The sequence below is a fragment of the Microcebus murinus genome, chromosome X, assembly GCF_040939455.1.
Source record: "Microcebus murinus isolate Inina chromosome X, M.murinus_Inina_mat1.0, whole genome shotgun sequence".
Classification (NCBI taxonomy): Eukaryota; Metazoa; Chordata; class Mammalia; order Primates; family Cheirogaleidae; genus Microcebus; species Microcebus murinus.
This window is the reverse complement of record NC_134136.1, coordinates 69,301,559-69,328,053: the sequence shown is the minus strand read 5'-3', so window position 1 is coordinate 69,328,053 and position 26,495 is coordinate 69,301,559.

Sequence of the window (26,495 nt, the reverse complement as noted above, 5' to 3'; positions counted from 1 at the left end):
TCGTCTTCTTGCTTCTTTCCTCTAGTTTCTGCTAGAATCTGTCATTTCTGCAGAGACGCTCTGTCTGGCGGTGTTATTCGTCCGCCATCTTGCTCCGCCCCCCTGTTTTGCCGGTATTGTTTTATAATAAGTCTTGAAACAGGGGAGTGTTCATTCTCCAATATTTTCCTTTTTTTAAAAAAATCATTTTCGCTATTCTAGGTTCTGTGCATTTCAATAGGAATTTTAGACTGGGCATTTCAATTTCTATCACAAGTCTGCTGGGATTTTGATTGGCATTGTATTTAATCTTATGCATCAATTTGTATGGATCAATAATGAGTCTTAAAAAAGATGAACAGAGTATGCCTCCTATATTTATTTGAGTTTTGGTTAATTCCTCTCAGCGATGTTTTCTAGTTTTCAGTGAAGTGACTTCCTCATTTTTGGTCAGCCATACCAGTAAATATTTTATATTTTTACACTATTAAAATAGTATTATATTTTATGTCAGACTCACATTGTCCAATATGTATCTATCTACCACTGAATTGTATATTGATTTATATTATCTTTTAAATATATTTTTAGATTTAATTTGCTAGTATTTTGTGTATCCATACTCATAATAGATAATGAGCCATTGTTTTCTATTCTTATACTCTCTTTGTCTGGTTTAGGTGTCAGGGTACTGCTTGCACTACAGAATGAATTCAGAATATCTGTATTATTTGTTGTTTTAATGTTTGGTACTATTCACCAGTGAAACCATTTTTGCCTACAGAGTTATTTATTGAAAAGTTTATACCTAAAATGTTCAATTTCCTTAATATAAACATAAGTATTCAGATTATCTATTTACTCTTGAGAAAATTTTGGTAATTTGTGTCTTCTAAACAGTGTGTTCAATTCATCTAAGCTTTAAAATTTATCGGTCCAATATTATTCATAAATTTCCTTTTTTGTCCTTTTAATATCCGTAGAGGCTACACAGATGGCATATCTCTAAGTTTTGATATTGGTAAATTGTCATTTTGTTTCTAATTAGTATGGCTAGAGGTCTATCAATTTTATTTATCGTACCTAAGAAGCAGTTGCTTCTTGATTTTTCTTTCTTGATTTTGTTTTCTCACTGATTTCCACTATGTTCTTCAGCATTTCATTTTACTTTTTTTTCATTGTTTTTAAATTTTCAGTATATTATGTGGGAACAAATGTTGTTAAGGTTACATATATGGCCCTTGCCTCACCTCCCACCTTGAGTGAGAGCTTCAAGAGTGTACATTCCCGCATATAGACTAAAAATAAAAGGGTGGAGATCAATATTCCAAGCAAATAGAAGCCAAAAGAAGGCTGGTGTGGCAGTTCTAATTTCAGACGATTTAGTTTTTAAACCAACAAAAGTAGTAAAAGACAAAGAGGGTCACTATATAATGGTGAAGGGCACAGTCCAACAAGAAGAAATAACAATTTTAAATATATATGCACCCAACTTAGGTGCACCCAGATTCATAAAGCAAACCTTACTGGAGCTAAGCAAATGGATTAATAGCAACTCCATAATCGCTGGAGATTTCAACACCCCACTGACTGCACGAGACAGATCCTCCAAACAGAAAATTAATAAAGAAATAATGGACTTAAACAACACTCTAGAACAATTGGGTCTGACAGACATCTACAGAACATTCTACCCAAAATCCACTGAATATACATTCTTCTCATCAGCTCACGGGACATTCTCTAAGATTGACCATATCCTAGGACACAAAGAAAATCTCAAGAAATTTAAAAAAATAGAAATCATACCATGTACCTTCTCAGATCACAGTGGAATAAAACTAGAAATCAACCCTAACAGAAACTCACATTTCTACACAAAAACGTGGAAATTAAACAACCTCCTACTAAATGATTACTTCGTAAATGAAGAAAACAAGATGGAAATAAAAAACTTCTATGAAGAAAACGACAACGGAGAGACAAGTTATCAACTCCTCTGGGACACAGCTAAAGCAGTTCTGAGAGGAAAGTTTATCTCCATAAATGCCTATAACCAAAAGACAAGAAGATCACAAATAGACAATCTAATGAAACGACTCAAAGAGCTGGAAAAAGAAGAACAGACCAACCCCAAACCCAGCAGAAGAAGTGAAATCAACAAGATCAAATCAGAACTAAATGAAATTGAAAACAGGAAAGCTATTCAGGAGATTAATAAAACAAAAAGTTGGTTCTTTGTAAAAATAAACAAAATTGACACACCATTGGCTAAGCTAACGAAAAGCAGAAAAGAGAAATCTCTAATAAGCTCCATCAGGAATAAAAAAGGAGATATCACAACTGATCCCAAAGAGATACAAGATACAATTTATGAATACTACAAAAATCTTTATGCACACAAACTGGAAAATGTGGAGGAAATGGACAAATTTCTAGAAACACACAGCCTCCCTAGGCTCAACCAGGAAGAAATAGATTCCCTGAACAGACCAATCTCAACAGCTGAAATAGAAACAGCAATTAAAAATCTCCCTAAAAAGAAAAGTCCCGGTCCAGATGGCTTCACACCTGAATTTTACCATACTTACAAAGAAGAACTAGTACCTATCTTGCAGAAACTATTCCACAACATCGAGAAGAACGGAAACCTCCCCGACACCTTTTATGAAGCGAATATTACTCTGATACCAAAACCAGGAAAGGATGCAACAAAAAAAGAAAACTACAGACCAATATCCCTAATGAATATAGATGCAAAAATTTTCAACAAAATCTTAGCTAACCGAATCCAGACACTTATCAAAAAAATAATCCACCACGACCAAGTGGGCTTCATCCCAGGGATGCAGGGATGGTTCAACATACGTAAATATATAAATGCAATTCACCACATCAACAGAAGCAAAAACAAAGACCACATGATTCTTTCAATAGATGCAGAAAAAGCTTTTGACAAAATTCAACACCCTTTCATGATACGAACACTTAAGAAAATAGGCATACAAGGGACATACCTAAAAATGATACAAGCCATATATGACAGACCCATAGCCAACATCATACTGAATGGGGAAAGATTGAAATCATTCCCACTTAGAACTGGAACCAGACAAGGCTGCCCACTATCTCCACTTCTGTTCAACATAGTGCTGGAAGTCTTGGCTAGAGCAATCAGACAGGAAAATGGAATCAAAGGTATCCAAATAGGGGCAGAAGGGATCAAACTTTCACTGTTTGCTGATGATATGATATTGTATCTAGAAAACCCCAAGGATTCAACCAAGAAACTCCTGGAACTGATCAATGAATTTAGTAAAGTCTCAGGATACAAAATCAATACACAGAAATCAGAGCCATTCATATACGCCAACAACAATCTAATTGAGAACCAAATCAAAGACTCAATTCCCTTCACAGTAGCAACAAAGAAATTAAAGTACCTAGGAATATACTTAACCAAAGACGTAAAAGACCTCTACAGGGAGAACTATGAAACACTGAGGAAGGAAATAGCAGAGGATGTAAACAGATGGAAATCCATACCAAGCTCGTGGATCGCCAGACTCAATATCATCAAAATGTCTATACTACCCAAACTGATCTACAGATTCAATGCAATACCTATTAAAATCCCATCAGCATTCTTCACAGATATAGAAAAAATAATTTTACGCTTCGTATGGAACCAAAGAAGACCCCGAATATCAAGAGCAATTCTAGGCAACAAAAACAAAATGGGAGGCATTAATATGCCAGATATCAAACTATACTACAAAGCTGTAGTAATTAAAACAATATGGCATCGGCACAAAAACAGGAATATTGACCAGTGGAACAGATGTGAGAATTCTGATATAAAACCATCCTCATATAGCCATCTCATCTTTGACAAAGCAGACAAAAACATACGCTGGGGAAAAGAATCCCTCTTCAATAAATGGTGCTGGGAAAACTGGATAGCCACCTGTAGAAGGCTAAAACAGGACCCACACCTTTCACCTCTCACAAAAACCAACTCACGCTGGATAACAGACTTAAACCTAAGATATGAAACTATTAGAACTCTAGAGGAAAAAGTTGGAAACACTCTCCTAGACATCGGCCTCAGCAGAGAGTTTATGAAGAAGTCCCCAAAGGCAATCACAGCAGCAACAAAAATAAATAAATGGGACATGATCAAACTACAAAGCTTCTGCACAGCCAAAGAAATAGTCATGAAAGTAAACAGACAACCTACAGGATGGGAGAAAATTTTTGCATCCTATGCATCCGATAAGGGACTGATAACTAGAATATACTTAGAACTCACGAAAATTAGGAAGAAAAAATCAAATAACCCCATTAAAAAGTGGGCAAAGGACTTGACCAGAAATTTTTCTAAAGAAGACAGAAGAATGGCCAACAAACATATGAAGAAATGTTCAGCATCTCTAATCATCAGGGAAATGCAAATCAAAACCACAATGAGATATCACTTAACCCCAGTGAGAATGGCCTTTATCAAAAAATCTCCAAACAATAAATGCTGGCGTGGTTTCGGAGAGAGAGGAACACTCCTACACTGCTGGTGGGACTGCAAACTAGTTCAACCTCTGTGGAAAGCAATATGGAGATACCTTAAAGCGATACAAGTGAATCTACCATTTGATCCAGCAATCCCATTGCTGGGCATCTACCCAAATGATCCAGTGACACTCTACAAAGAAGACACCTGCACTCGAATGTTTATAGCAGCACAATTCATAATTGCAAGGCTGTGGAAACAGCCCAAGTGCCCATCAATCCAAGAATGGATTAATAAAATGTGGTATATGTATACCATGGAGTAGTATTCAGCTCTAAGAAACAATGGTGATATAGCACATCTTATATTTTCCTGGTTAGAGCTGGAACCCATACTACTAAGTGAAGTATCCCAAGAATGGAAAAACAAGCACCAGATATATTCTCCAGAATACTGGTATTAACAGAGTAGCACCTAAGTGGACACATAGGTGCTACAGTAATAGGGTATTGGGGAGGTGGGAGGGGGGAGGGGGGCGGGTATATACATACATAATGAGTGAGATGTGCACCATCTGGGGGATGGTCATGATGGAGACTCAGACTTTTGGGGGGAGGGGGGGAAATGGGCATTTATTGAAACCTTAAAATCTGTACCCCCATAATATGCCAAAATTAAAAAAAAAATTAAAAAAAAATTAAAAAAAAAAGAGTGTACATTCCCTAGGGGGTGCTCATCACCCTCATTATGTATGTATATGCCCATCTCGTCCTCTCCACTCCCACCTACCCAACACCTGATAAATGCTTTTTTTAAAAAAAATATTTTGGTTACCATATTTATATTTTTGCCTTTTCCTAGGAAGGGTTAGATATATGCCCTTCCCCTCCACAATTCTCACCATATGCCTAAAATGTGAGTCTACCCTCACAACCGCCAAATCCCTGGTGAACACTATCACTCTTTGAGCACCATAGTGTTAATCAGTCAGTACCAATTTGAGGGCGAGTGCATGTGGAGCCAAATTTTCTGATTTTGTGTTGCTTCACTCTGGATGATGGGCTTAAGCTCAATTCAGGTTAATATAAGCAGTGCTAGCTCGCTATCGTTTCTTAGAATTGAGTAATATTACATTATATACATATACCAAATTTTAATAATCCACTCATGAATTGACGGACACTTGGGTTGTTTCCACGTCCTTGCAGTAGTGAATTGTGCTGCCATAAACATCCGGGTGCAGATGTGTTTATAATAGAATGTCTTATGCTCTTTTGGGTAGATGCCTAATAGTGCTGTTGCTGCATCAAATGGTATTTCTATTTTTAGCTGTTTGAGGCATCTCCAAATTCGTTTCCACAAAGGTTGCACTAATTTGCAGTCCCACCAGCAGTGTAAGAGTGTTCCTGTCTCTCCACATCTTCACCAGCATTTGTTGTTATGGGATTTCTTGATACAGGCCATTCTCACTGGGGTTAGGTGGTATCTCATTGTGCTTTTGATTTTCGTTTCTCTAATGATTAGAGATGTTGAGCATTTTTTATATGTTTGCATGCCATTATTTTGTCTGCTTTGGAAAAGTTTCAGTTCATTTCCATTGCCCATTTCTTGATGGGGATGTTTGATTTTTTCTTGTTAATTCTTTTTAGTTCTAGATAGATTTGTGTTATCATACCTTTATTAGAAGTGCAGAGAGTAACTATTTTCTCCCATTCTGTAGGATTTTTATTTGCTCTAATGATAGTTTCCTTGGCTGTGCAGAAGCTTTTTAATTTGATCAGATCCCATTTTTTTTTTTTTTTTTGATGCTGGAGTGATTGCTTTGGGGGTCTTCTTCAAGAATTCTTTTCCTAGGCCAATGTCTGAAAGGGTTTTCCCAACCTCTTCCTCTAGGATTATTAAGGTTTCATGCCTTGAGTTTAAGTCTGTTATCCATCTTGGGTGGATTTTTGTGAGAGGTGAGAGGTGAGAGGTAGGGATCCTGATTCGTTCTTCTGCATGTAGCTATCCAGTTTTCCCAGCACCATTTATTGAAGAGAGATTCTTTTCCTCATTGTATATTTTTGTCTGCTTTATAAAAGATTAGGGTATCATATGCAGATTGTTTCATCTCCAGAATCTCAGTCCTGTTCCAAATATTGATGCTTCTGTTCTTGTGGCAGTAAAAGGCTGATTTAACTATTATTGCTTTATAGTACAGCTTGAAGTCAGGAAGACTGATGCCTCCAACTTTCTTCTTTGTACTTAATATTGCTTTGGCTATACTAGTTTTTTTTTTTTTTTTCTGGTCCTATACAAATTAAAGATTTTTTTTTCTAGATCTTTAAGAATGATGGTGGTACTTTGATGGGGATTGAATTTATTCTATAGATCACTTTAGGAAATATTGACATTTTAAAGATATTTGTTCTATGAATCCATGAACAAGGTAGATTTTTCCATCTGTTTACATCTTCTACAATTTCTTTTGCAGCGTTTCATAGTTCTCCTTGTATAAGGATTTCGTATCTTTCATTAAATATACTCCTAGTTATTTAATTTTGTTTGAGGGCTATAGTAAAATGTATTGCATTGAGTTTCAGCTTGATGGTTCTTGGCAAATATGAATGCCTATGATTTGTATATATTGATTTTGTAACCTGAAACTCTACCAAATTCATTTATCATATCTAGGAGTTTCTTGGATGAATCCATGGGGTTTTCTAGGTATAATATCATATCATCAGTGAAGAGCGACAGTTTGATCGCATTTGCCCCCACTTAGTTGCCCTTCACCCCCCTCTCTTGCCTGATTGCTATAGCTAGGACTTCAAGCACTATGTTGAATAGAAGAGGAGATAGTGGGCATCCTTGTCTAGTTTGGTTCAAAGAGGGAATGCTTTCAATTTTTCCCCATTCAGTATGATATTGGCAGTGAATTTGTCATAAATGGATTTGATAAATTTAAGATATGAGCCACCTTTGCCTATTTTGTTAATAGTTTTTATCATAAAGGTGTGCTGGACTTTGTCAAATGCTTTTTCTTCATCTATTGAGAGAATCATATGGTCTTTGTTCTTGTTTTTATTTATGAGGTCAATTTCATTTATAAACTTGCATATGTTGAACCAGCTTTGCATCCCTGGAATAAAGCCCACTTGGTCATGGTAAATTATTATTATTTTTTATGTGCTGCTGAATTGTATTTGCTAATATTTTGTTCAGCATTTTTCATGTATATTCATGAAGGAAATTGATCTGTAATTTTCTTTTTTGTTGTGCCCTTTCCTGGCTTTGATATCAAGGTGATATTGGCTTCATAGAATGAGTTAGGAAGGATACCATCCTTCTCAATGGTTTGGAATAATTTCGGTAGTATAGGTATGAATTCATGTTTGTATGTTTAGTAGAACTCTGAAGTGTAGCCATTTGGTCTGTGACTTTTCCATTCAGGGAGGTTATGGATTACTCTTCCAATTTCTGAGCTTGAGAATGGTGAATTCAGGAATTCTGTCACCTCCTGGGTGAATTTAGGAAGGTTTATGAATCAAGGAATTTGTCCATTTATTCCTCATTATGTAGATTTGGGGTATATAGTTTTTTAAGTAGTCAAACATAATGTTTTGTATTTCTGTGGTGTCTTTTGTGATCTCTCATTTTTAATTTCTTATTGAGTTTATTAGATTCCTTTCCCTTTGAGTTCTTGTCAGTCTAGCAAGAGGGCTATCAATTTTGTTTATCTTTTCATAAAACCAGATTTTGGTTTTGTTGAACTTTCATATAATTTTCTTGTTATCCATTTCATTTAGTGCTCCTTTGATCTTAGTTATTTCTTTTCTTCTATTCATATTGGCATTGGTTTGGTCTTCTTTTTCCAATTCATTGAGTCAATTAATTAGCTTGTCAGTCTCTAAGCTTTCTGGGTTTGTTTGTTTGTTTGTTTGTTTGTTTGTTTGTTTTGATGTGAACATTTATTTCTATTAGCTTTCCTCTCAGGTATGCTTTTGAAGTATATCACAGGTATTGGTAAGAAGTGTCTCCATTATCATTTTCTTTGAAAAAACTCTTGATTCCCCTCTGAATTTCCTCCTTGATTCAATAATTCTTCAATAATGGATTGTTTAGTTTCCATGTCTTTGTGAGGCATTGAATGTTTCTATAGAAATTGAACTTTAATTTTATACCACTATGGTCTGAGAAGACACATGGTATAATTTCTATTTTCTGAATTTTTTGAGTTCTGATTTGTGGCCTAGTACATCATCAATTTTAGAGAAGGATCCATGGGCTGCTGAGAAGAATGTAAATTCAACTTTATTTGGGTGGAATGTTCTGTAGAGATCTGTCAGACCTTTTTGATCAAGAGCTCTGTTTAAGCCCATTATTTCTTTGCTTATTTTATGTTCAGAGGATCTATCCAGTTCATTCAGTGGAGTGTTGAAGTCCCCTGCTACTATGGAAGTATTGTTTAACATGCTATTTAGATCAGACAAGGTTTGCTTTATGTAATTGGATGCTCCTGCATTGGGTGCATAAATATTAAGAATTTTTAAATCTTCTTGTTGGATATTCCCTTTCTCCATTATAAAATGACCATCTTGATCCTTTTTTACTTTTGCTATTTTAAAGCTTATGTTATCTGCAAATAGTATAGGTACCCCTTTTACTTTTGACTTCTGCTTGCCTGGATGACAGTTTTCCAACCCTTGACCTTCATCCAGAAGGCATCTTTGTGGGTTAGATGTGTTTCCTGTAGACAGTAGATACTAGGCTTTTGGATTTTTATCCACTCTGCCAGTCTATGCCTCTTCACAGGACAGTTTAAACCATTTACATTTATTGAGAGGATTGATATTGGAGGAGATTTCCATTCATATTGTCGGGTGAAGTCCTGTTGCTTTGACTAACTCCTTGAACAATCACGCAGTTCACGTTGTAGCCTTTAATTCTTTGAAGATTGTACTTTAAGGAGTGTCTATTGCCCTGTTTGGTTTCCAAAGCAGGTCTGAGAACTTCCTGTAGGGCTGGTCTGGACTTTGCAAATTCCTTCGGTGATTGCCTGTCTGAGAAGGACTTTATTTCTCACTAATAGATGAAACTTAATATTGCCAGATAAATAATTCTAGGTTGGGCTTTATTATGTTTTAGAAGATTAAGGATAGGCACTCAATTCCTCCTGGCATGTAAGGTTTCAGATGCAAAGTCTTCTGTTAGTCTGATAGGCTTTCCTTTATAGGTTAATTGTTGTTTTCGTCTCACTGCATGGAGGATTGCTTCTTTCACTTGTCAGCCTAATAACTATGATGTGAAAAGATGATTGCCTTTTCACTTTGAGTCTCCCAGGCCTTCTGTGTGCTTCTTATATTTTGATATCAAGATTTATGGCCAGGCCCAGCATACTTTCCTACAGTATTCTGTGAAATAATTTTCCAGCCCTTGTGATTGTGCCTCTTCCCCTTTCGGAATCCAGATCAATCTTGGATTTGGCTTTTTTACATAATCCCACACTTATTGTAAGGTTTGGTCTTGTCTCTTGTTTCTGTGTTTCTTTTCTTCCCCTGATTTGTTTAGTGCATAAGCATAATCTTCAAGCTCTGAGAGTCTTTCCTCTTCATGGTCCATCCTGTTCTTGCTGCTTTCACTGTATTATGGAGTTTATTGTTTTCCTTCATTTCCAGCATTTCCGGCTGGTTTTTCTCTATTATTTCAATTCCTTTGGAGAATTTTTCATTCATTTCCTGAATTGTTCTTTTGGTTTCTCTATGTTGGGATTCTATTTTCTCTTCAATTCCATTGAGTTTTCTAACAATCCATATTCGAAATTCTTCCTCCATCCATTTAATCATATCATGTAAGTTGGTGTCAGTTGACGGAGATCAAGTTTTTTTTTTTTTTTTTTTGGAGGTGGTTTTTCTCTCTGATCCTTTATGTCTCCTGTGATTTTTCACTGGTTCTTTCTCATATGGGTGATTTGTCAAGGACCAGAAGTGCTGGGGCTGGGTTATGGGCTAAATTCTGGGATTCCAAAGGAATGATCTTTGGCAGTGCTTGGGATATGTGTTCTGATCCTGTATCATCTTAGAGGAGTTTGTGTCTGTTGGGTTATCTTTAACTTAATGTCTTCACCTTCTGTCTACAGAGTTTTGTGTGTTTGGGCCCCTTGCTTAGAGACTCAGGGGTTTGTTCACTCTTGTGAGAGTGAGTATGCTATCAAACCCTAGGTTGAAGTGGGAGTCCCTATGATAGGCTCTGAGTGTATTCTCTCTTTTGTTACCTGTGGTTGGTGAGAAAGAGTCAATTATCAAGGTATTCCAAGTCCTTAGAATTGCACTCTAAGCTTCCAATTAGGATATTCAGGTACCTCAGTCTTTAGGGAATGTCCTGCCACACCCAAAGGTTCCTAGATACCTGTTACTTCTTCAGGAGGGGTGAGAGAAGCTTCAGGTATCAGTGAGTCTAAGAGAGAATACTTCAGAGGTAACTTTATCTGTAGTTTAGGGGGAGCTGTTAATATGTTATTTAGAGATTTTTCTTCATACTTTCAGAGGAGCTCCTCGTGGGGGGAGTAAATTGGTGCAAATTCTAAGGACTACGGTAGAGATTTTCCTTCATGAACTGCAGGCCCGTAAGTTGGCAACAATCTGGGTGCCAAAGGCAAGTCCTTTTGTTCTGAACTTATCAAATAATCAAAACCAACCAGCTGTATGTAGACATCACTCTGCCACCTTTTGCTTAATTCCAATGACTGGCATATTCAAGCTATTCATACAGGGTAAGTGACTTTTCTCCATTCTCCTGACCTTTCAGGGCTGAGTCTTATTTGGTCAGCTGGAGGGGAGGCAATGGATGAGACTGCCACAAGTCCCAGGCTGGGAAACTTTTTTTTTTTTCAATTTTCTCCTCCCCCAAGGGTGGAGTCTGCCCTGTCAGAGGGGAAGATAACCCACTAGCCTAAGGAAAAGGCACTTTCTAGTGCTACTTAACCAAGATGTGGATACCGTTGTTCCCCTACCCTTCCAAGAGAGGTGTGTATCAAGTTGGTATATGGCCTAAATCTCAGTGCTGTTTGAGAATCCCCACGTGAGGCCACTGAGAGTGCCAGACCAGAAAGAGACATGATCCACCACTCAGCCTCTGCTGGGGTGAGGTCAGTCCCTTCCACACAAAATCCCTGTGGCCTGGTCACCACCAAGGGTCTTCTTCAACCCCAGCAGATCTCAGCCCAGACAGCAGATTCCCTCATCCCTCTGCAATTCCCAGTAATTGGGGTTCCCCTTTGGCTGGAGGCACCAGCTAGCAGGCCACAGTAAAGTGCTAAATATGGACTCAGTTTGATAGGCTGTCCTGATAAGCCGCTAGAGCCATATTTCCATAGCCAGTGCTAGCAGGGAGGTGGAAGTGAAGTGGAGGTAACAGTCTTGTGACATGGGTTTCGGGTTAAACAGCCTCTTTCTCAACTCTGCACAGGAGAAGAGTAAGACCCTTTAGTGTGAAGCACCCGGACCCAAGTCATAGGAGTGTGATAATGTCTCCCCAGGTCATATCTGGAAATGCAGCATCCTTCACAACTCCCCTTTGCCAAGATGGGCTCTGCTCCCTGGGCAAAGAGTGCAGGTGGTTGTGTGCAGTAGGAGACAGCCCAAGTTCAATCTGGTGAGACAGCTGCACAAACTATCACTTTTCCTTTTTATCCCCTTTAAACACAGAGTCTGAGTCAAGCTAGAGGAATGGGAATGCCCAGTGCGGTGTTGGAGGAACAGACAGATTTCTCTCCTGTTTCCCGCTTCCAGAAACCTCATCCATTCATCCTGGCTAGGGGAGGGGGGAGGTCTGTGACCGCTTCCAGAGCAACCCTCCACAACATTTCCAAGCTATGGAGTTGTAGTGGCTTGCCCTCCCAGTGCCAGAGAGGAAGGCACCTGTAAGGCAGAAGGTAGGGCTAGGTTTGGCGACCTGTCTCCAAACCGCCACTGAGCCCACTACTTCCCCAACTCACAGAGACACAATGGTTTAGGGAACAAGCATCTGCACTCTCTGTCTACCAAGCACCAGCCAAAACCTCAGTGATAGCCATGGGCAAAGCCTCTTTTAGGGTATACACCCCCCGACCTGGTCTTGGAAGCATCCTGCAGCGAGATGCCAGATTCCGCACTTGTTCAAGTGACTGCTGGGTTCTGACCCTCCCCAACCTGAAACTGACTGGACAGAGTGCTCAGGAGAGTTCAAAATGTGCCCTGCTCCAGTCTCCACTGCACACAGCTCTGCTGGTGCTACCACTTCCCACCAACTTCAGGCACTTCCCTGCCTGCGAGGGTGTGGAGTTTCATGGGGAAGGGAGCATCTCCCTGAGCAAGGCAAAACCAATGCCCTAGTTGGCCAGCGGCCAGTCAAATCCGCACCTAACTCCCTCCCTATTGTGTATTTCCGCCTCCCCGAGTTTTGCGGAAGATTATCCTATTCACCTTTAATTTTCGCCAGTGATTTTTTCTTATTTTTCCGTTTCCCGGTGACTCTGTGCCATGTTGCAAAGCTGGTCCTGTGGAAGTGCAGTTCACTGACGTGTGGTTGTCCGCTTTCTTCACTTCCCACTCTGGGAGCTGACAGCCAAAAGGACACCCCTAATCTGCCATTTTTCAAGCATTTCTTTTTACTTTTGGTTTCATTTATTCTTATTGTTCTTATTTCTTAGAGTATAAACTGAAGTTATTGATTTGAGACCTATCTTCTTTTCTAATATAGACATTTGGTAATATAAATTTCTATATAATTGCTGCTACAGATACATACTAGAAATATTGATAGATTGTGTTTTCATTATTTCAATAAAATGTTATCTACTGTCCATTTTAATTACCTCTTTGTCCCGTTTTAGTTAGACATGTGTTATATAGTTTCCAAGTATTTAAAGGCTTTGTAGAGATTATTTTGTTATTGATTTTGAATTTAATTCCATTATGATCTAAATAGTAATTTTGTATGACTTGAATTATTTTATATTTACTAAGATTTATTTTAAAATCTGAATAATGTTCTCTGTACAATTGAAAAACATGCACATTCTGCTGTTGTTGACTGGACTACTCTATATGTGTCAATTAGGTCAATTTAATTCACTCTCTTCATACTTGTGTTGGTTTTGATGAGAAATATACTACTCTCCCTAATTTTTTTATTGGTATGTAACATGTATTTTATTTTCCTTCCTGCTTTTGACATTTTATTTTTGTGACTATTGAGTATTTATTGTCATGAGCCTTATAATTTTCTTCTTTTTGTGTGCTTGCAGTTCATTGAGTCTTTTGGACCTGTGAGTTTATTCTTTTCTTCAAATTCAGATAATTTTCAGCCATTATTTCTTCAAATATTTTTACTGTCACTTCTCCCCATCCTTCAGAGACTCCAATAGTACACAGATTAGGCTGCTTAAATGTGTCCCACTATTCATTGCTTCTCCATTAACTTTTTACTAATTTTTCTTTCCTGTTTAATTTTGAGTAGTTTCTCTTCTTATGATTTCAAGTCCACATATCTTTCCTCCTGAAATAACAAATCTGCTATTTATTCAATCTAAAGTATCTTTACCACAAACATTGTAATTTGTATATCTAGAACTTTGATTTCTGCATATTTTTAGTCATCCGTGGATCTACTTAACTTTTTAAACATATGGAAGACAGTTGTAATAAGTATATTGATATTGTCTGGTAATTCTAACTCTATTTTCATTCTAAGTTGATTTTGATTGATGAATTTTCTTCCTCATAATGGTTAACATTGCCCTGCTTCCTTGCATGTTTTATAATTTTATGTTGAATACCACATGTGATTTTTATCTTTGTGGTTGCTGATGTTTTTATATTTTTATAAATATTATCATGTTTTGCTGTGGGATGCAATAAAGTTACCTGGACAGAACTTAATCCTTTAATATCTTGCTTTTAGGGTTTGTTAGATGGAACTAGAACCATATTTAGTCTATGGATGATTATTTCCCACTACTGAGGCATAATGCTTCTGTGTAAAGAACAGAATGCACCATGAATTATGAGGTTTTTCAGTCTGGCTAATTGGATCAGACATTAATTCTGGCCTTATGTGAGCATGAGTTTATGATTCACTTTTTTTTTCCTGTTTTTTTCTCCCTGGACCTGGGTTAGTTTTCTTACATATGTGCTATGATTAGTAATTCCCTGTAAACTTGAGGGGAAATCCTCTGCAGATCTCTTGAGCCCTCTCTGTGTAGCTCTCTCCTCTCTGTTACTCTGTCCCATGAGCACTAGCTGCCTTGGTTTCACCAGAGCCTCAAAACCATCTACTCAACTTTATTATTAAAACATGTCTCCTCTTGAGTTTCCCCTCCCTAAAATGCAGGCTGGAAATTCTCACAAGTAGGCAGGTAGAACAACTGTAGGGCTCACCACTTTATTTATTCCTCATCTCGTAAGTATCCCTATCCTTCATTGTTTGATGTCCAATATCTTTAAAACACTTTTTCATATATTTTTCTGATTTATTTTTGGTTGGTTCATGAGGGAGGATAAATTAAATGCCCATTATTCCATCTTATTTGTAAACAGATATCTCAAGTCTAAACAAGTATCATTTTCTTGAGGTTGGTGTTAAATTCTGTCTGCAAATAATATAAATTACAGAGAGTATCATGTGTCAGGCACCCCACATGCTTGTTCTCATTGAATACTCACACTGACTCCACAAAGTACACAGTATTGTCATTCTCACTTTTAGATGATTTAACTGAAATTCAGTGAGATATAATAACTTGATAACCATCACAGCTGGTAAGTATTAATAGAAGCAGTATGACCTAAGACATAATTCAGACTTTTCTGACACCAGAGATCTTACCAATATTTCTGTCCTTTCATGGATGTTAACCTACGGATAATTTTTTTGTTCTCATTGGTGACAAACAGGATCATGACCATTTTTAGGACATTTAGAAGTATGATTAATTTTTATTGGTTCAGAATTAAAATGTGCTTATTAAACCAAAATACTTATCATACCAGAGATATTATGTGTTTTGGGTTTAGATAAATAAATCTAAATGTCATCTTGTCAAACCCAAATGCCAATGGTGTGTGTACCGGTTCCAACAGCACAATCTTTGAAAACTTGTTTTTCTTTAATTGCAAAAGATACAAGATCTGTGGGAATAACAGAATTCTTAATGTTGAGTGGTGCCAAATGTAGGTAAAATGGATTAGCAAAATAAATACCATATGAAAACTGTACCTAGGGGTTAGAAAGAGAAATGTGTCATTTTATTCACAAGTGACCCAGAATTACTATAAAATTTTACTTCTCCAAATAAAGTGGTTTGGATGGAGCTTGCAACTACCACTAAACAAACTGAATTTAATGCAATACAGTTTACTATAGCCCCAAAGAAAATTAAATATCTAGGAGTATACTTAACGAAAGATACGAAAGATTTATACAAAGAGAACTATGCAAAACTAAAAAAAGAAATTGCAGATGATTTAAACAGATGGAAAAATCTACCTTGCTCATGGATTGGTAGAATTAATATCGTGAAAATGTCAATATTTCCTAAAGTGGTCTACAGAATCAATGCAATCCCCATCAAAATACCACCAGCCTTCTTTAAAGATCTAGAAAAAATAATTCTTCACTTTGTATGGAACCAGAAAAAACCTTGTATAGCCAAAGCAATTTTAAGTAAAAACAACAAACTGGGAGGCATTAGTCTTCCTTACTTCAAGCTGTATTATAAAGCAATAATAGTTAAATCAGCCTGTGACTGGCACAAGAACAGAAACATCGATATCTGGAATAGATCTGAGATACCAGAGATGAAACCATAAGTATACAGCAACCTAATATTTGATAAAGCAGACAAAAATATACAATGGGGAAAAGAATCTCTCTTCAATAAATGGTTCTGGGAAAACTGATTAGCTGCATGCAGAAGATTGAAACAGGATCCCTACCTCTCACCTCTCACAAAAATTCACTCAAGATGGATAACAGACTTGAATCTAAGACATGAAACCTTAAGAATCCTAGAAGAAGATGTCGGGAAAACCCTATCAGACATTGATCTAGGCAAAGAATTTTTGAGGAAGACTTCCAAGGCTATTGCTGCAGCATCAAAAATAAACAAATAGGATCTGATCAAATTTAAAAGTTTCTGCACAGCCAAGGAAACCATCAGTAGAGCAAATAGACAACCCACAGAGTGGGAGAAAAAAATATTTGCTCTCTACACTTCTGATAAAGGTCTAATAATAAGAATCTATCTAGAACTTAAAAGTTTTAACAAGAAAAAAATCAAACAACCCCATCAACTGAAACTTCTTCAAAGAAGACAGAATAATGGCCAGGAAACATATAAAAAAAATGCTCAACATCTCTAATCATCAGAGAAATGCAAATCAAAGCCACAATGAGATACCACCTAACCCCAGTGAGAATGGCCTATATCAAGAAAACCCAAAACAACAAATGCTGGCGAGGATGTGGAGAGACAGGCACAGTCTTACACTGCTGGTGGTACTGAAATTAGTGCAACCTTTCTGGAAAATAATTTGGAGATATCTCAAACAGCTAGAAATAGAAATACCATTCGACCCAGCAATAGCATTGTTGGGCATCTACCCAAAAGAGCATAAGACATTCTATTACAAAGACATCTGCACCCGAATGTTTATGGCATCACAATTCACGATTGCATGGTCATGGAAACAACCCAAGTGCCCGTCAATTCACCAGTGGATAATTAAAATGTGGTATATGCTCACAATGGAATATTACTCGATTCTAATAAATGACGGTGAGTTTGCACCGTTTATGCTATTCTGGATTAAGCTCAAGCCTGTTATCCAAAGTGAGGCGACACAAGATTTGGAAAATGGGCTCCACATCTACTCACCATCAAATTGGTACTGACTGACTACAACTATGTTGCTCAAATGGTGGTAGTATGCACCAGGGATTTGGGGTGGGGAGGCCACATCTTAAGGATGTGGTGAGCATTGTGGAGGGGAAGGGAATACCTCTAACCCGTCTTAGGGAGAGACAAAGATATACAATGTAACCAAAATGTCAAAAAACAAAACAAAACAAAAAACCTTTTATTGAGTGGTGGGCAGGTGGGAGGGGGGAAGAGTGAAAAGGGGTATGCTGACATAATGGGTGTGGTGTGCACCAACTGGGGGTTGGACACGCTTGAAGCTCTGGCACAGAGGGGAGGAGGGGTGGCAGGGGCAATATATGTAACCCCAACAATATTTGTACCCCTATAATATAATAAAATAAAAGGAGATAAATAAAAGGAAAAAAAAAGAAAAAGAAATTTGCAAAAAAAAAAAAAAAAAGTTTCAGCAATGTGGATGGAATGGTAAATGTGGTCAAAGATTTGGAGAAATAGGTTGCCCAAGGGCTCATCAGAGACTGGAGAGTCGGAATTGGTAAAGTAAAATCTAGCAAGCAAGTCTGAGGGGTTTGGGCCCTATGTCCTGTTGGACTAATCCTATGGGCCCAGTGTTTCTTGATCCTCTGATTATTCACAAAGAGCCAGAAATCCAGATACGTATGTAATTGTGATATTTCTTGATGGCTACTGATGAAACATTTTATATTCATTTAAATATTGAGCAGGCCATTTTTTGCTCACGAGTAGCCTATACTTCCACTGAGCCTGTGTATAAATATAATATCACAGAAACATTGTTGACAGGAGTAATGTTAACATATAAAAATTTTCATCCTCTAGAACAGGCGTCCTCAAACTATGGCCTGCAGGCCACATGCAGGTGTTTTTGCGCATTTGATTTTTTACTTCAAAATAAGATATGTGCAGTGTGCGTAAGAATTTGTTCATAGTTATTTTTTTTTAAACTATAGTCCGGCCCTCCAACGGTCTGAGGTACAGTGAACTGGCCCCCTGTTTAAAAAATTTGAGGACCCCTGCTCTAAAAGCTCCAAAAGTACAACAGTTACCAAAGTAACATTTTAATTATTATGATATAAAATAGTTCTCGTTTCAAAACAGTTCACTTCAGTTTCCCTTAGTGAACTCTAGTATATTCAAAATAGGATTACATTTCTTGAAAAGACTGATATGCACACAACTTCTTTGTAGTACATCTACCAAGAAAATAGAAATACCTACATTTTTCAATAACAATTTATATTTTGCATTAGAATTGTACAGCAAATCCTAAGCTTGTTTTTCCTCTCTTCCTAACAATAGTAAAATATTTATATTTCAGCTTTTGTGTTTAACTATTAATTTAAAACATCTCATCTCTTTGAAATGTATATTGGCCTAATGAACATTTCTTCAAATGTTAGCTGGAGTATTAAATGTATAAAATATGTGGAAAATTAAATTGGTGTAAATAGAATTGAATCACGTAGATGGTTCACAATGGTTCTCAAAGTGTCATTACTAGACCCTTGGGAGTTTCCAAGATGCTTTTAGGAGTCCATGAGGTCAAAACTATTTTCATATTTGTATAAAGACATTATTTTCCTTTTTCATTGTGTTAACACTTCCAATGATGGTACAAAAGTAATGGTGGAGAAAACTATTGGAGGCTTAGCATAAACCAAGGCAGTAGCATTGAACTGTATTATCTTTGTATTCTTCACAACCACCCTCACAGAAAATAAATTGCCAGTTTCATTTATGTCCTTGATAAAGTACTAAAACTTATTGGTTTTATTCAATCTCCATCATTAAATGCATGGCTTTTTAACATTCTGTGTAACAACATGGGAAGTATTCACAAAACAATTCTACCACATAATGAAATAAAATGGCCGTCTCCAAGAAAAATACTTGTGTAATTCTTTGAGCTGCAACCTGACTTACCTGCATTTATGGGGGGGGGTACATGTGATAATTTATTAAATTCATATTATTTGTAAAGGCCAAATCAGCATTATTGGGATATCCGTCACCTTAAAGATTTATCTTTTCTTTACTCTTGAAACATTTGGATTATTATCTTCTACTATCTGCATATTTTTATGGAATACCATTCTACTTGACTTACAAATGATTGACAAACTATTGTTTTTTCAGACTTGTGTATCTTCTAGATAATTTGTTTTCTTTTGTGGAAAATGAAAGAAATAAGACTGTCATTGAAAGAAAAATAACTGATCATTTTTGTTGCTAATGAAAAAAATTGATCTTTCAAGAAAATAGAATTTTGAATTATTTGTAACTATCCCTATATGCTTACTCTTATTATTTAAGCTTATTCTTAAAGACAATTCTGATGAGATTGGTGGTGATAATAGCAAATGTGATTTTTTTGGTACTGTGTAATGAGATATGTTAACATACTCATGTATGTAATTCAGTGAACCAGAATTTCCCAAATGACCAATTGATGATGTTACAAAATTATGCATGGGTAAAAGACTCATTTAAATTTCAAGATAATATAATGGATTTTTATAACAGAGTATAAAAAAGTTCATTGATAGGGTTTCAGATTTCATGTTATAACTAACCTATAAGAAATTACCCTTTACTTTATTTGGGAATAATACCCAAAAGGATGTCCACAATTATTTTCAAAGACTATAAAAATAATTTTTACTTTTTTTAACTCCATATCTGTGTGATGTCAGATTATCTTCATATATTTCAATCAAAACAGCATATTGCAAATGATGGAATATATTTGCTGTTATGAAAATTTACTTTTCTCAATAACTGCTTCTCATTTTGCAAAAGACAAATTTTAATAAATGTGTTATTTATGCTAACATGTAATGGTTTTATTAGTTTTAAATGAATTAATAAATGCATTTTTATAATGTTGGTTTTAATTTCTAATATTATAAATTTTTATAGGGATAACCCACATAAACAAAAGCTCTCTGGGGGGGTCTCGGTTTTTTAAAACATACAGATGTCCTGAGACCAACAAATTTGAGAACCATTGCTATATATTTACTCATTCAATAAATAATCACTGAAAGCCTAATACTGTAGTAGTATCTGGGGATAATGTGGTGAGTAAATAAGACAGATGTAACCCATATACTCATGAAAATGATGAATTTGATGGAGAAATGAACAATAAATAAGATATTCAGCAATAAATTAATTATGGGTTATGAAAAGTGCTATGTAATCAGATAAAGTCCTATTAAGTAAAGATCTTCTCCTACCATGCTCTAGATTCCTCTCTCCATTCTCTCACTTTCTTTACAATGACCTCTTAGATATTTTGGCCATTATTTTTGCATACCAAAAATTCCTTTTCTTTTGCATTGGTAACTTAGCTGTATGCATGTATGTATTTAGAGGCACGATCTTTCCAGAAGTGGGCATATAACTCAGTCTTAACAACAGGTGAATCATACTTGTATCTCAGGAATACATTTCAATTGATCAGAGTGAATGATTCTTATAATGTGCTGATGAATTTGGTTTACTTATATTTTGTTGAAGATTTTTACATCTATGTTCATCAATGATATTGTCCTGTATTTTTCCCTGTATGTAGTGTTCTCATGTGGCTTTGGTATCATGTAATGCTAGCCTCATAAAAGGAATTTGGAAGTATTTCTTCTCTTCAATTTTTTGGAATAGTTTGTGAAGTATCAGTATTAGCTCTTCTTTAAGTGTTTGGTAAAAATCAGCAATGAAGCCATCAGGTCAGGGGATTTTCTTTGATGATAGACCTTTTTATGCCTTTTTAAAAAAAATTCAGCATAATATGGTGGTACAAATGTTTAGGTTATGTATGTTGCCCTTGCTACCCACCTTGAGTCAGAGCTTCAAGTGTGTCCATCCCCTAGATGGTGTACATCACACTCATCATGTATGTATATACCCATCCCCTCCTCCCCCCTCCCACCTGCCTGACACCCGATAAATGTTATTCCTATATGTCCACTTAGGTGTTGATCAGTGAAACCAGTATGCTGGTGAGTACATGTGGTGCTTATTTTTCCATTCTTAGGATGCTTCACTTAGTAGAATGGGTTCCAGTTCTATCCAGGAAAATAAAAAATGTGCTATATCACTGTTGTTTCTTAAAGCTGAAGGTAGACTTCTTATTATTGGTTCAATCTCTTCATTCATTATTGACTGTTAAAGTTTCCTATTTTTTCATGATTCAGTCTTTGTAGGTTGTATGTGTCTAGGAATTTATCCATTTGTTTTAAGTTATCCATTTTTTTTTGTAAATAGTTGTTCATAGTAGTATCTTATGGTGCTTTGTATTGCTGTGGTAATCCAGTTGTAATGCCTCCTTTTCCATTTTTGACTTTATTTAATTTTACCTTCCTTCTTTTCTTCTTAGTCTAGCTAAATAAAGATTTGTCAATTTTCTTTACCTTTGCAAAAAAAGTAACTCAATTTCAATGATCTTTTCCATTGTTTTTCTACTCTTTTTTTTGTTTTAATAGTTATGCTTTTTAATATGTATTAGAAAAACATAATTAGCACATCAAACCTATGATTTCACGAATATCACTACTTAGGATGAAACTGATATAGATAACAATGTTAGACCTCAGATAACTTCAAGAAAAATACTGAGTAAATAGTACAGGAGGGCATCTTGGAAGTATCTATTAAAAACAAATACATAAATATCCTATGATTGCAATTCCACTTCTAGGAATGAACCCTAGGTAAACTTTCACACACACACTTTCACACAGGCATAGGGATGCTCCTGTGTAGTATTTTGTAATAGCAAAAAACTGAAAACAGTCTTTATGTCCATCACAAGGGAAATAAGTAAAATGTGGTAGTCATATGATGGCAATCCATACAATTTACAGAGGATGGACTGATCGATATTTAGCAACATGCATAAATCTCAAAAACATTGTTAAACAAAGAAAGAAAATTGCAGAACAATTCAATATACCATTTGCATTAAACACGATTTTTTTCAATGAATTCATAAATGTATGTAAAAGTATTAAAACAAAGTCTAGACGGAAGTACAACAAACATAACCACCATTAAGAGGAGAAGGATCAGGAAGGGGAGTAGTTGGTAGCCAAATGAGGCTACCTTATCTAACAATCTAATTTCCCAAAAGAAGGATGGATTTATGCATTACTTGGGTAATTAGAAATGATTTAACTTTTTTTTTTTTTTTTTTTTTTGAGACAGAGTCTCACTTTGTTGTCCAGGCTAGAGTGAGTGCCGTGGCGTCAGCCTAGCTCACAGCAACCTCAAACTCCTGGGCTCGAGCGATCCTTCTGCCTCAGCCTCCCGAGTAGCTGGGACTACAGGCATGCGCCACCATGCCTGGCTAATTATATATATATATATATATATATATATATATATATATATATATATATATAATCAGTTGGCCAATTAATTTCTTTCTATTTATAGTAGAGACGGGGTCTCGCTCTTGCTCAGGCTGGTTTTGAACTCCTGACCTTGAGCAATCCGCCCGCCTCGGCCTCCCAGAGAGCTAGGATTACAGGCGTGAGCCACCGCGCCCAGCCTAACTTTTAAAAAGCATAAAAACAATATACAGATTAGGAAAAGACAAAAGTCTAACGGTACTACATGAATGAATGAAGGCTGAATTCATCACATCAGGCTTTGTGCCTGCCTCTGCATGGTCCTTAACAGCTCATGAGGTTAGTTCCCAAAAGGAACCTCACCTGTTAGGCTGGGATGTAGTCCAGGCTACCTCTCCCCTATTTCCTCATAACTCAGGTTGGGTCTCAGGCACCTGTTTATCATACATGGTTGAAGCTATAGTTTTCCTCAGGCCCTCCCTCCACTTATCAGGTACACCCCATCAGTGCCCTGGAACTTTCCTAGTAACCAGGGCATTCATAACCTCCCAGATTTGGAGCCTCCTTCTGTCCCTAATAGCTGGGATCAGAAGCCCTCAATGGGCCAGGTTTATATTCGTAGGGGTCAACACCTAGTGGGATCCAAGAAGGGATAAGGCATCCAGTGAGGAGCTTGACATCATTAAATCCTATGAGGTAGGTAATATTTTTAGCCCCATTTTACAGATGATGAAACTGAGGCACAGAAAGGTCAAATGGCTTTCCCAAGGTCAAACAACTAGTATGTGATAAAAAGTGGGACTAGAACCCATAACTGTCCTTAGAGCCTATGCTCTGTTCCTAGTGCCTGACCAAATCCTACCAATTTTTCAAGGTCCAGCTCAAATGTGACCTTCTCCAGGAAGCCTGAAGGTAATTGTCCTCTTCTTAAATTCAAAGTACATACAACATGCAGCTAACTACAGTAATTCGTGAACTCATTATATCTCCTTATAAGGAGAGTAGAGATCATGTCTGATTAGAGATCATGTCTGATTTAACTCTGTATTCCAAGCACACAGCCTGACAAACAGAGGGTGTTTCATATGTGTTTGATGAACACATGAATGAGTGAATGAAAGCAGTTTCAGGTAATTGCCTAAGACTCCTATGATATCCACAGTACCTTTGTCCAACTCTGGAGTGGAAGGGCCAACTTGCGTTGCCTTCCCCAGGGCAAGAAGACACCCACACGGCTCTGGGCCAAGATGCACAGCTTTATTGTGGATCCACACTCTGGAGTCTGGGTGATGGCGGAACCAGAGATGCGTGAGGGGGCCTCGAGGTTAGGCAACCTCAGGCTTATATATGCTCCCCAAGCCCTCCCCAAGCCCCAAGTACTGAAGTAGCCCCCCTTCCCCAAATAGAAAGCAAAGTCCTTGTGTAAGCTGTAAAGGTGTGAAAGACAGTCTGCGGTTGTGGTTTCCTGTATGCTCACACAGCACCTTTCGCACCTCTCGTTGGCTTTTCGCACCTCGTTGGTACACAGTCACCTGGGTGCTCAGCTGCACCCACACAGTCACTAGGGTGCTCAGCTGCACCCAAAATCTCCTTCCAGGTCACCCTTTCTTTTCTTTTTCTTTTAAGGCCGGCGAGTCATCTGGAAAAGGGTCCCACCGCTCCAGAGTTGCCAGTAGTCGCGCCATCCATTTGCGTAGCCGTTGTTTTTGTAAATGGCGGCGTCGGGCTCTACGTCGCGAGGCGCCTCTGGCTGCAATGCAAGAAAGCCTGCCCAGCTTACAATCGCCTTAGTAAGCATTTTAAGTCCCATGCAAGCAACTTGAATTATGATAATGAGTACAATTATTACTGCTAAGCCAGTCCACAACCATTTAGGAATTGAATTGAGAGCATCCTTGACTTTTTGTGCTAGAGCAGTTTGAGCTAAATCTTTGCGGATTTTTGCCAATTTACCTCGTCCCTCTAAAAACTGTCTATGCCATAGCTCTCTAGCCTCACCATAATTCTTCCAAAATTGATCATCCCACTCCTTCCAAGTCTGGGTTATATTGGGAACTCCCCATGTATCGTTCCAAGGGATGTCCGTAAGGCACAGTGAAGGAACACAGCCTAATTCAGACCAAGATTCTTGAACCTGCAACACATACTCCATAGCCTGCAATCTCGCTTGTAACACCTGTACCTGGAACGCTAGGTGATCCACTAAGTTGCCTAAGCGCCTCTGTGACTCCCATAGGAGCCCCTCGTTGTCCACAAGTACCCCAACTGCGGTCACCACAGTTCCCGCCCAGTGCATTGCGGCCACATTTATACCTGTTCTAACCTGAGTGAACAGCGATATCAGAGCCATGATTATTGTCACTGGTTCCCTCCTTGGTCGAGATAATATTATTTCTCCCTCCTGAACAGGTACCACTGTCCATTCCTGGAAACGATACACTATGTAGTTTTCTACCATATCTCTCCATGCTTCCTCTGCCCCAAAGGAGCTATAGATATTGGGCTTCAGTACCCCAGTGTCGTGTAACGCCACACTCCTTGATAGCCACTGGAAAGAGGCATTACACTGTACTGGATCCCCTGTTTCCTCCATTGGGAGATGCAGTAACCACTTTTCCCCAGGATAGGTTGGATAATATAGGGGATCTTGTGGCCCTGGCATTGACACTTTAAAAACTCTTTCACAATTGGTTAACGTCCCAGACGTCCCATTGTACTTACAAGAGATAAGCACTATGGGATTGCCGTTGCCTCCTCTTCCTTTCTTTGTGGCATTATAGCAAAGGAAATAACAGGGGTCAACTATGCCCTTTTGACCACTGTTATTTTGAGCTCCTGTAAGATTACAGGTCATTTTTGGTATTTTCACAGTCTGCAAGACCTTTATCCCAATGGGGTCGTGCTCAGTTTGGACTGTTACCCTCATTCCCTCTTGGTAACAGCTCACCCCTGTTTGATTTGGGTTTAACACTCCCTGTGATTGCCACAAAGTTTCGACAGTTATATTTACTGCCTCTGTACAGGAAGTTAGGCATTGCTCAGAGCACTTATAAGGTTGCCTCCAGTCCGTCCTATTGGTTGGTGGACATCTTCTTAAAGCAAAAGGTGGTCTAACACAAAGTCTAAAGGTTTGGGCATCAAGAGGTGGGTTACCCCGGAAGAACAATCTTTGTTTACACTCTTTCCACACACAGGTTGAATTAGTACAATTTAACTGCATATGTGAAATTGTCTCCTGAATGTTTTCAGGTCTACTTTCATAATCCACATAAGGCCTGGTACAATTTCTAGTAAAGTTATTAGCCCGCGTACAGTTCATTGGTTGGCAATATCCCCTCCATTCCTGGGCTCTTTGAGTCAGCCACTGCATATGGGCTCCGGATACCCAGTCTGTGAACAATCCCAAAGAGCTATCCCATGGATCAACCTCTTCCTCTAAGGGTGAGAAATATTGATAGAAGCATTAACATACGAAAATAGAGCTGGAGCACATCCCAAGTGCCCCTGCTCAGACTCACAGAACACTATAGGGGGTTCTGTATTATTGGTAAGAAGTCTAACAATGGGTGGGGTTTTAAGCAATGCTAATTGTGTTCCCAGTGCCCCCGCGCAAAGTGAGTATACCAAAGCCAGCGTTGCAAGCTTACCCGCCATTTTTCTTGCGGCCCCCTGAAAATAGGTATTAAGACAGAAAGGGGTACTTTAGGCAAAGCATAAGCTAGAAGGTCGAACCAGTCTC